The following is a 12,011-nucleotide window of genomic DNA, read 5'->3' as shown; positions in this document are numbered from 1 at the left end:
TTTCCATGTTTACACAGATTGCGGTGTAGATATTTCCATCTTTCTACAGATGGCATTGTAGATATTTCCATGTTTATACAGATGGCGGTGTAGATATTTCCATGTTTATATAGATGGTGGTGTAGATATTACCATGTTTATACAGATAGCGGTGTAGATATTTCCATGTTTACAGATCGTGGTGAAGGTATTTCCATGTTTATATAGATCGCGGTGTAGATATTTCCATGTTTATACAGATCGCGTTGAAGATATTTCCATGTTTATACAGATTGCGGTGTAGATATTTCCATGTTTGTACAGATAGCGGTGTAGATATTTCTATGTTTATACAGATAGCGGTGTAGATATTTCCATGTTTAAAGAGATAGCGGTGTAGGTATTTCCATGTTTATAGACATTGCGGTGTAGATATTTCCATGTTTATGTAGATGGCGTTGTAGATATTTCCATGCTTAAACCAATAGCGGTGTTGGTATTTCCACGTTTACTCAGATAACGATGTAGATATTTCCATGTTTATACAGATCACGGTGCAGATATTTATATCTTTATACAGATGGCATTGTAGATATTTCCTTATTCACACAGATGCCGGTGTAGATGTTTCCATGTTTATACAGATGGTGAAGTAGTTAGTTCCATGTTTATGGAGATGGCAGTGTAGATATTTTCATGTTTATAGAGATGGCGGTGTAGATATTTCCATGTTTATAGAGATAGCAGTGTAGATATTTACATGTTTATACAGATGGCTGTGTAGATATTTCCATGTGTATACAGATGGCATTGTAGATATTTCCATGTTTATACAGATGACTGTATAGGTATTTCCATGTTTTTACAGATGGCAGTGCAGATATTTCCATGTTTATAGAGATAGCGGTATAGATATTTTCATGTTTGTACAGATGGCGGTGTTGATATTTCCATCTATACACAGATGGCCGTGTAGATATTTCCATGTTTATACAGATGGCGGCATAGATATTTCCATGGACATGCAGATGGTGGTGTAGGTATTTCCATGTTTATACAGATAGCAGTGTAGATATTTCCATGTTTACACAGATGGTGGTGTAGATATTTCCGTGTTTATACACATGGCGGAGTAGTTACTTCCATCTTTATGGAGATGGCAGTGTAGATATTTTCATGTTTATAGAGATGGCGGTGTAGATATTTCCATATTTATAGAGATAGCAGTGTAGATATTTCCATCTTTCTACAGATGTCAGTGTAGGTATTTCCATGTTTATACAGATGTTGTAGATATTTCCATATTTATACAGATGTCTGTGTAGATATTTCCATGTGTATGCAGATGGTATTGATGGTATTTCCATGTTTATACAGATGGTGGTGTAGATATTTCCATGTTTATTCAGATGACTGTGTAGATATTTCCATGTTTTTACAGATGGCAGTGTAGATATTTCAATGTTTATAGAGATGGCACTGTAGATATTTCCATGTTTATACAGATCGCGGTGTAGATATTTCCATGTTTATACAGATAGCGGTGTAGATATTTCCATGTTTTTACAGATATCGGTGTAGATATTTCCATGTTTACACAGATTGCGGTGTAGATATTTCCATCTTTCTACAGATGGCATTGTAGATATTTCCATGTTTATACAGATGGCGGTGTAGATATTTCCATGTTTACATAGATGGTGGTGTAGATATTACCATGTTTATACAGATAGCAGTGTAGATATTTCCATGTTTACAGATCGTGGTGAAGGTATTTCCATGTTTATACAGATCGCGGTGTAGATATTTCCATGTTTATACAGATCGTGTTGTAGATATTTCCATGTTTATACAGATTGCGGTGTAGATATTTCCATGTTTGTACAGATAGCGGTGTAGATATTTCCATGTTTATACAGATAGCGGTGTAGATATTTCCATGTTTAAAGAGATAGCCGTGTAGGTATTTCCATGTTTATAGACATTGCGGTGTAGATATTTCCATGTTTATGTAGATGGCGTTGTAGATATTTCCATGTTTATACCGATAGCGGTGTTGGTATTTCCACGTTTACTCAGATAACGATGTAGGTATTTCCATGTTTATACAGATCGCGGTGCAGATATTTATATCTTTATACAGATGGAATTGTAGATATTTCCTTATTCACACAGATGCCGGTGTAGATGTTTCCATGTTTATACAGATGGTGGAGTAGTTAGTTCCAAGTTTATGAAGATGGCAGTGAAGGTATTTTCATGTTTATAGAGATGACGGTGTAGATATTTCCTTGTTTATAGAGATAGCAGTGTAGATATTTACATGTTTATACAGATGGCTGTGTAGATATTTCCATGTGTATACAGATGGCATTGTAGATATTTCCATGTTTATACAGATGACTGTATAGGTATTTCCATGTTTTTACAGATGGCAGTGCAGATATTTCCATGTTTATAGAGATAGCGGTATAGATATTTTCATGTTTGTACAGATGACGGTGTTGATATTTCCATCTATACACAGATGGCCGTGTAGATATTTCCATGTTTATACAGATGGCGGCATAGATATTTCCATGGACATGCAGATGGTGGTGTAGGTATTTCCATGTTGATACAGATAGCAGTGTAGATATTTGCATGTTTACACAGATGGTGGTGTAGATATTTCCGTGTTTATACACATGGTGGAGTAGTTACTTCCATCTTTATGGAGATGGCAGTGTAGATATTTTCATGTTTATAGAGATGGCGGTATAGATATTTCCATATTTATAGAAATAGCAGTGTAGATATTTCCATCTTTCTACAGATGTCAGTGTAGGTATTTCCATGTTTATACAGATGTTGTAGATATTTCCATATTTATACAGATGTCTGTGTAGATATTTCCATGTGTATGCAGATGGTATTGATGGTATTTCCATGTTTATACAGATGGTGGTGTAGATATTTCCATGTTTATTCAGATGACTGTGTAGATATTTCCATGTTTTTACAGATGGCAGTGTAGATATTTCAATGTTTATAGAGATGGCACTGTAGATATTTCCATGTTTATACAGATCGCGGTGTAGATATTTCCATGTTTATACAGAAGGCGGTGTAGATATTTCCATGTTTTTACAGATATCGGTGTAGATATCTCCATGTTTACACAGATTGCGGTGTAGATATTTCCATCTTTCTACAGATGGCATTGTAGATATTTCCATGTTTATACAGATGGCGGTGTAGATATTTCCATGTTTATATAGATGGTGGTGTAGATATTACCATGTTTATACAGATAGCAGTGTAGATATTTCCATGTTTACAGATCGTGGTGAAGGTATTTCCATGTTTATACAGATCGCGGTGTAGATATTTCCATGTTTATACAGATCGTGTTGTAGATATTTCCATGTTTATACAGATTGCGGTGTAGATATTTCCATGTTTGTACAGATAGCGGTGTAGATATTTCCATGTTTATACAGATAGCGGTGTAGATATTTCCATGTTTAAAGAGATAGCCGTGTAGGTATTTCCATGTTTATAGACATTGCGGTGTAGATATTTCCATGTTTATGTAGATGGCGTTGTAGATATTTCCATGTTTATACCGATAGCGGTGTTGGTATTTCCACGTTTACTCAGATAACGATGTAGGTATTTCCATGTTTATACAGATCGCGGTGCAGATATTTATATCTTTATACAGATGGAATTGTAGATATTTCCTTATTCACACAGATGCCGGTGTAGATGTTTCCATGTTTATACAGATGGTGGAGTAGTTAGTTCCATGTTTATGGAGATGGCAGTGAAGGTATTTTCATGTTTATAGAGATGACGGTGTAGATATTTCCTTGTTTATAGAGATAGCAGTGTAGATATTTACATGTTTATACAGATGGCTGTGTAGATATTTCCATGTGTATAGAGATGGCATTGTAGATATTTCCATGTTTATACAGATGACTGTATAGGTATTTCCATGTTTTTACAGATGGCAGTGCAGATATTTCCATGTTTATAGAGATAGCGGTATAGATATTTTCATGTTTGTACAGATGACGGTGTTGATATTTCCATCTATACACAGATGGCCGTGTAGATATTTCCATGTTTATACAGATGGCGGCATAGATATTTCCATGGACATGCAGATGGTGGTGTAGGTATTTCCATGTTGATACAGATAGCAGTGTAGATATTTGCATGTTTACACAGATGGTGGTGTAGATATTTCCGTGTTTATACACATGGTGGAGTAGTTACTTCCATCTTTATGGAGATGGCAGTGTAGATATTTTCATGTTTATAGAGATGGCGGTGTAGATATTTCCATATTTATAGAGATAGCAGTGTAGATATTTCCATCTTTCTACAGATGTCAGTGTAGGTATTTCCATGTTTATACAGATGTTGTAGATATTTCCATATTTATACAGATGTCTGTGTAGATATTTCCATGTGTATGCAGATGGTATTGAAGGTATTTCCATGTTTATACAGATGGTGGTGTAGATATTTCCATGTTTATTCAGATGACTGTGTAGATATTTCCATGTTTTTACAGATGGCAGTGTAGATATTTCAATGTTTATAGAGATGGCACTGTAGATATTTCCATTTTTATACAGATCGCGGTGTAGATATTTCCATGTTTATACAGATAGCGGTGTAGATATTTCCATGTTTTTACAGATATCGGTGTTGATATTTCCATGTTTACACAGATTGCGGTTTAGATATTTCCATCTTTCTACAGATGGCATTGTAGATATTTCCATGTTTATACAGATGGCGGTGTAGATATTTCCATGTTTATATAGATGGTGGTGTAGATATTACCATGTTTATACAGATAGCGGTGTAGATATTTCCATGTTTATACAGATCGTGGTGTAGATATTTCCATGTTTATACAGATCGCGGTGTAGATATTTCCATGTTTATACAGATCGCGTTGCAGATATTTCCATGTTTTTACAGACCGCGGTGTAGATATTTCCATGTTTGTACAGATAGCGGTGTAGATATTTCCATGTTTATACAGATAGCGGTGTAGATATTTCCATGTTTAAAGAGATAGCGGTGTAGGTATTTCCATGTTTATGGACATTGCGGTGTAGATATTTCAATGTTTATGTAGATGGCGTTGTAGATATTTCCATGTTTATACCGATAGCGGTGTTGTTATTTCCACGTTTACTCAGATAACGATGTAGATATTTCCATGTTTATACAGATCGCGGTGCAGATATTTATATCTTTATACAGATGGCATTGTAGATATTTCCTTATTCACACAGATGACGGTGTAGATGTTTCCATGTTTATACAGATGGTGGAGTAGTTAATTCCATGTTTATGGAGATGGCAGTGTAGATATTTTCATGTTTATAGAGATGGCGGTGTAGATATTTCCATGTTTATAGAGATAGCAGTGTAGATATTTACATGTTTATACAGATGGCTGTGTAGATATTCCCATGTGTATACAGATGGCATTGTAGATATTTCCATGTTTATACAGATGACTGTATAGGTATTTCCATGTTTTTACAGCTGGCAGTGCAGATATTTCCATGTTTATAGAGATAGCGGTATAGATATTTTCATGTTTGTACAGATGGCGGTGTTGATATTTCCATCTATACACAGATGGCCGTGTAGATATTTCCATGTTTATACAGATGGCGGCATAGATATTTCCATGGACATGCAGATGGTGGTGTAGATATTTCCATGTTTATACAGATAGCGGTGTAGATATTTCCATGTTTACACAGATGGTGGTGTAGATATTTCCGTGTTTATAGACATGGCGGAGTAGATACTTCCATCTTTATGGAGATGGCAGTGTAGATATTTTCATGTTTATAGAGATGGCGGTGTAGATATTTCCATATTTATAGAGATAGCGGTGTAGATATTTCCATCTTTCTACAGATGGCAGTGTAGATATTTCCATGTTTATACAGCTGTCGGTGTAGCTATTTCCATATTTATACAGATGTCTGTGTAGATATTTCCATGTGTATACAGATGGTATTGAAGGTAATTCCATGTTTATACAGATGGTGGTGAAGATATTTCCATGTTTATTCAGATGACTGTGTAGATATTTCCATGTTTTTACAGATGGCAGTGTAGATATTTCAATGTTTATAGAGATGGCACTGTAGATATTTCCATGTTTATACAGATCGCGGTGTAGATATTTCCATGTTTATACAGATAGCGGTGTAGATATTTCCATGTTTTTACAGATATCGGTGTAGATATTTCCATGTTTACACAGATTGCGGTGTAGATATTTCCATCTTTCTACAGATGGCATTGTAGAGATTTCCATGTTTATACAGATGGCGGTGTAGATATTTCCATGTTTATATAGATGGTGGTGTAGATATTACCATGTTTATACAGATAGCGGTGTACATATTTCCATGTTTATACAGATCGTGGTGAAGATATTTCCATGTTTATACAGATCGCGGTGTAGATATTTCCATGTTTATACAGATCGCGGTGTAGATATTTCCATGTTTATACAGATCGCGTTGTAGATATTTCCATGTTTATACAGATCGCGGTGTAGATATTTCCATGTTTGTACAGATAGCGGTGTAGATATTTCCATGTTTATACAGATAGTGGTGTTGATATTTCCATGTTTAAAGAGATAGCGGTGTAGGTATTTCCATGTTTATAGACATTGCGGTGTAGATATTTCCATGTTTATGTAGATGGCGTTGTAGATATTTCCATGTTTTTACCGATCGCGGTGTTGGTATTTCCACGTTTACTCAGATAGCGATGTAGATATTTCCATGTTTATACAGATCGCGGTGCAGATATTTATATCTTTATACAGATGGCATTGTAGATATTTCCTTATTCACACAGATGGTGGTGTAGATGTTTCCATGTTTATACAGATGGCGGAGTAGTTAGTTCCATGTTTGTGGAGATGGCAGTGTAGATATTTTCATGGTTATAGAGATGGCGGTGTAGATATTTCATGTTTATAGAGATAGCAGTGTAGATATTTACATGTTTATACAGATGGCTGTGTAGATATGTCCATGTGTATACAGATGGCATTGTCGATATTTCCATGTTTATGCAGATGACTGTATAGGTATTTCCATGTTTTTACAGATGGCAGTGCAGATATTTCCATGTTTATAGAGATAGCGGTGTAGATATTTCCATGTTTCTACAGATGGCTGTGTTGATATTTCCATCTATACACAGATGGCCGTGTAGATATTTCCATGTTTATACAGATGGCGGCATAGATATTTCCATGGACATGCAGATGGTGGTGTGGATATTTCCATGTTTATACAGATAGCGGTGTAGATATTTCCATGTTTACAGAGATGGTGGTGTAGATATTTCCGTGTTTATACACATGGCGGAGTAGATACTTCCATCTTTATGGAGATGGCAGTGTAGATATTTTCATGTATATAGAGATGGCGTTGTAGATATTTCCATATTTATAGAGATAGCGGTGTCGATATTTCCATCTTTCTACAGATGGCAGTGTAGATATTTCCATGTTTATACAGATGGTGGTGTAGATATTTCCATATTTATACAGATGTCTGTGTAGATATTTCCATGTGTATACAGATGGTATTGAAGATAATTCCATGTTTATACAGATGGTGGTGTAGATATTTCCATGTTTATTCAGATGACTGTGTAGATATTTCCATGTTTTTACAGATGGCAGTGTAGATATTTCAATGTTTATAGAGATGGCACTGTAGATATTTCCATGTTAATACAGATCGCGGTGTAGATATTTCCATGTTTATACAGATAGCGGTGTAGATATTTCCATGTTTTTACAGATATCGGTGTAGATATTTCCATGTTTACACAGATTGCGGTGTAGACATTTCCATCTTTCTACAGATGGCATTGTAGATATTTCCATGTTTATACAGATGGCGGTGTAGATATTTCCATGTTTATATAGATGGTGGTGTAGATATTACCATGTTTATACAAATAGCGGTGTAGATATTTCCATGTTTATACAGATCGCGGTGTAGATATTTCCGTGTTTATACAGATCGCGTTGTAGATATTTCCATGTTTATACAGATCACGGTGTAGATATTTCCATGTTTGTACAGATAGCGGTGTAGATATTTCCATGTTTATACAGATAGCGGTGTAGATATTTCCATGTTTAAAGAGATATCGGTGTAGGTATTTCCATGTTTATAGACATTGCGGTGTAGATATTTCCATGTTTATGTAGATGGCGTTGTAGATATTTCCATGTTTTTACCGATAGCGGTGTTGGTATTTCCACGTTTACTCAGATAGCGTTGTAGGTATTTCCATGTTTATACAGATCGCGGTGCAGATATTTATATCTTTATACAGATGGCATTGTAGATATTTCCTTATTCACACAGATGGCGGTGTAGATGTTTCCATGTTTATACAGATGTCGGAGTAGTTAGTTCCATGTTTATGGAGATGGCAGTGTAGATATTTTCATGTTTATAGAGATGGCGGTGTAGATATTTCATGTTTATAGAGATAGCAGTGTAGATATTTACATGTTTATACAGATGGCTGTGTAGATATGTCCATGTGTATACAGATGGCATTGTCGATATTTCCATGTTTATGCAGATGACTGTATAGGTATTTCCATGTTTTTACAGATGGCAGTGCAGATATTTCCATGTTTATAGAGATAGCGGTGTAGATATTTCCATGTTTGTACAGATGGCGGTGTTGATATTTCCATCTATACACAGATGGCCGTGTAGATATTTCCATGTTTATACAGATGGCGGCATAGATATTTCCATGGACATGCAGATGGTGGTGTAGATATTTCCATGTTTATACAGATAGCGGTGTAGATATTTCCATGTTTACAGAGATGGTGGTGTAGATATTTCCGTGTTTATACACATGGCGGAGTAGATACTTCCATCTTTATGGAGATGGCAGTGTAGATATTTTCATGTATATAGAGATGGCGTTGTAGATATTTCCATATTTATAGAGATAGCGGTGTCGATATTTCCATCTTTCTACAGATGGCAGTGTAGATATTTCCATGTTTATACAGATGGCGGTGTAGATATTTCCATATTTATACAGATGTCTGTGTAGATATTTCCATGTGTATACAGATGGTATTGAATGTATTTCCATGTTTATACAGATGGTGGTGTAGATATTTCCATGTTTATTCAGATGACTGTGTAGATCTTTCCATGTTTTTACACATGGCAGTGTAGATATTTCAATGTTTATAGAGATGGCACTGTAGATATTTCCATGTTTATACAGATCGCGGTGTAGATATTTCCATGTTTATACAGAAGGCGGTGTAGATATTTCCATGTTTTTACAGATATCGGTGTAGATATTTCCATGTTTACACAGATTGCGGTGTAGATATTTCCATCTTTCTACAGATGGCATTGTAGATATTTCCATGTTTATACAGATGGCGGTGTAGATATTTCCATGTTTATATAGATGGTGGTGTAGATATTACCATGTTTATACAGATAGCGGTGTAGATATGTCCATGTTTATACAGATCGTGGTGAAGTTATTTCCATGTTTATACAGATCGCGGTGCAGATATTTCCAAGTTTATACAGATCGCGGTGTACATATTTCCATGTTTATACAGATCGCGTTGTAGATATTTCCATGTTTATACAGATCGCGGTGTAGATATTTCCATGTTTGTACAGATAGCGGTGTAGATATTTCCATGTTTATACAGATAGCGGTGTAGATATTTCCATGTTTAAAGAGATAGCGGTGTAGTTATTTCCATGTTTATAGACATTGCGGTGTAGATATTTCCATGTTTATGTAGATGGCGTTGTAGATATTTCCATGTTTATACCGATAGCGGTGTTGGTATTTCCACGTTTACTCAGATAGCGATGTAGGTATTTCCATGTTTATACAGATCGCGGTGCAGATATTTATATCTTTATACAGATGGCATTGTAGATATTTCCTTATTCACACAGATGGCGGTGTAGATGTTTCCATGTTTATACAGATGGCGGAGTAGTTAGTTCCATATTTATGGAGATGGCAGTGTAGATATTTTCATGTTTATAGAGATGGCGGTGTAGATATTTCCATGTTTATAGAGATAGCAGTGTAGATATTTACATGTTTATACAGATGGCTGTGTAGATATTTCCATGTGTATACAGATGGCATTGTAGATATTTCCATGTTTATACAGATGACTGTATAGGCTTTTCCATGTTTTTACAGATGGCAGTGCAGATATTTCCATGTTTATAGAGATAGCGGTGTAGATATTTCCATGTTTGTACAGATGGCGGTGTTGATATTTCCATCTATACACAGATGGCCGTGTAGATATTTCCATGTTTATACAGATGGCGGCATAGATATTTCCATGGACATGCAGATGGTGGTGTAGATATTTCCATGTTTATACAGATAGCGGTGTAGATATTTCCATGTTTACACAGATGATGGTGTAGATATTTCTGTGTTTATACACATGGCGGAGTGGATACTTCCATCTTTATGGAGATGGCAGTGCAGATATTTTCATGTTTATAGAGATGGCGGTGTTGATATTTCCATATTTATAGAGATAGCGGTGTAGATATTTCCATCTTTCTACAGATGGCAGTGTAGATATTTCCATGTTTATACAGATGGCGGTGTAGATATTTCCATATTTATACAGATGTCTGTGTAGATATTTCCATGTGTATACAGATGGTATTGAAGGTATTTCCATGTTTATACAGATGGTGGTGTAGATATTTCCATGTTTATTCAGAAGACTGTGTAGATATTTCCATGTTTTTACAGATGGCAGTGTAGATATTTCAATGTTTATAGAGATGGCACTGTAGATATTTCCATGTTTATACAGATCGCGGTGTTGATATTTCCATGTTTATACAGATGGCGGTGTAGATATTTCCATGTTTTTACAGATATCGGTGTAGATATTTCCATGTTTACACAGATTGCGGTGTAGATATTTCCATCTTTCTACAGATGTTATTGTAGATATTTCCATGTTTATGCAGATGGCGGTGTAGATATTTCCATGTTTATATAGATGGTGGTGTAGATATTACCATGTTTATACAGATAGCGGTGTAGATATGTCCATGTTTATACAGATCGTGGTGAAGATATTTCCATGTTTATACAGATCGCGGTGTAGATATTTCCATGTTTATACAGATCGCGGTGTAGATATTTCCATGTTTATACAGATCGCGTTGTAGATATTTCCATGTTTATACAGATCGCGGTGTAGATATTTCCATGTTTGTACAGATAGCGGTGTAGATATTTCCATGTTTATACACATAGCGGTGTAGATATTTCCATGTTTAAAGAGATAGCGGTGTAGGTATTTCCATGTTTATAGACATTGCGGTGTAGATATTTCCATGTTTATGTAGATGGCGTTGTAGATATTTCCATGCTTATACCGATAGCGGTGTTGGTATTTCCACGTTTACTCAGATAGCGATGTAGATATTTCCATGTTTATACAGATCGCGGTGCAGATATTTATATCTTTATACAGATGGCATTGTAGATATTTCCTTATTCACACAGATGGCGGTGTAGATGTTTCCATGTTTATACAGATGGCGGAGTAGTTAGTTCCATGTTTATGGAGATGGCAGTGTAGATATTTTCATGTTTATAGAGATGGCGGTGTAGATATTTCCATGTTTATAGAGATAGCAGTGTAGATATTTACATGTTTATACAGATGGCTGTGTAGATATTTCCATGTGTATACAGATGGCATTGTAGATAATTCCATGTTTATACAGATGACTGTATAGGTATTTCCATGTTTTTACAGATTTCAGTGCAGATATTTCCATGTTTATAGAGATAGCGGTGTAGATATTTCCATGTTTGTACACATGGCGGTGTTGATATTTCCATCTATACACAGATGGCCGTGTAGATATTTCCATGTTTATACAGATGGCGGCATA

Source organism: Pan troglodytes, chromosome 8, assembly GCF_028858775.2.
Source record: "Pan troglodytes isolate AG18354 chromosome 8, NHGRI_mPanTro3-v2.0_pri, whole genome shotgun sequence".
NCBI lineage: Eukaryota > Metazoa > Chordata > Mammalia > Primates > Hominidae > Pan > Pan troglodytes.
The sequence above is the reverse complement of the archived record's forward strand: the minus strand, read 5'-3'. Positions refer to the sequence as shown.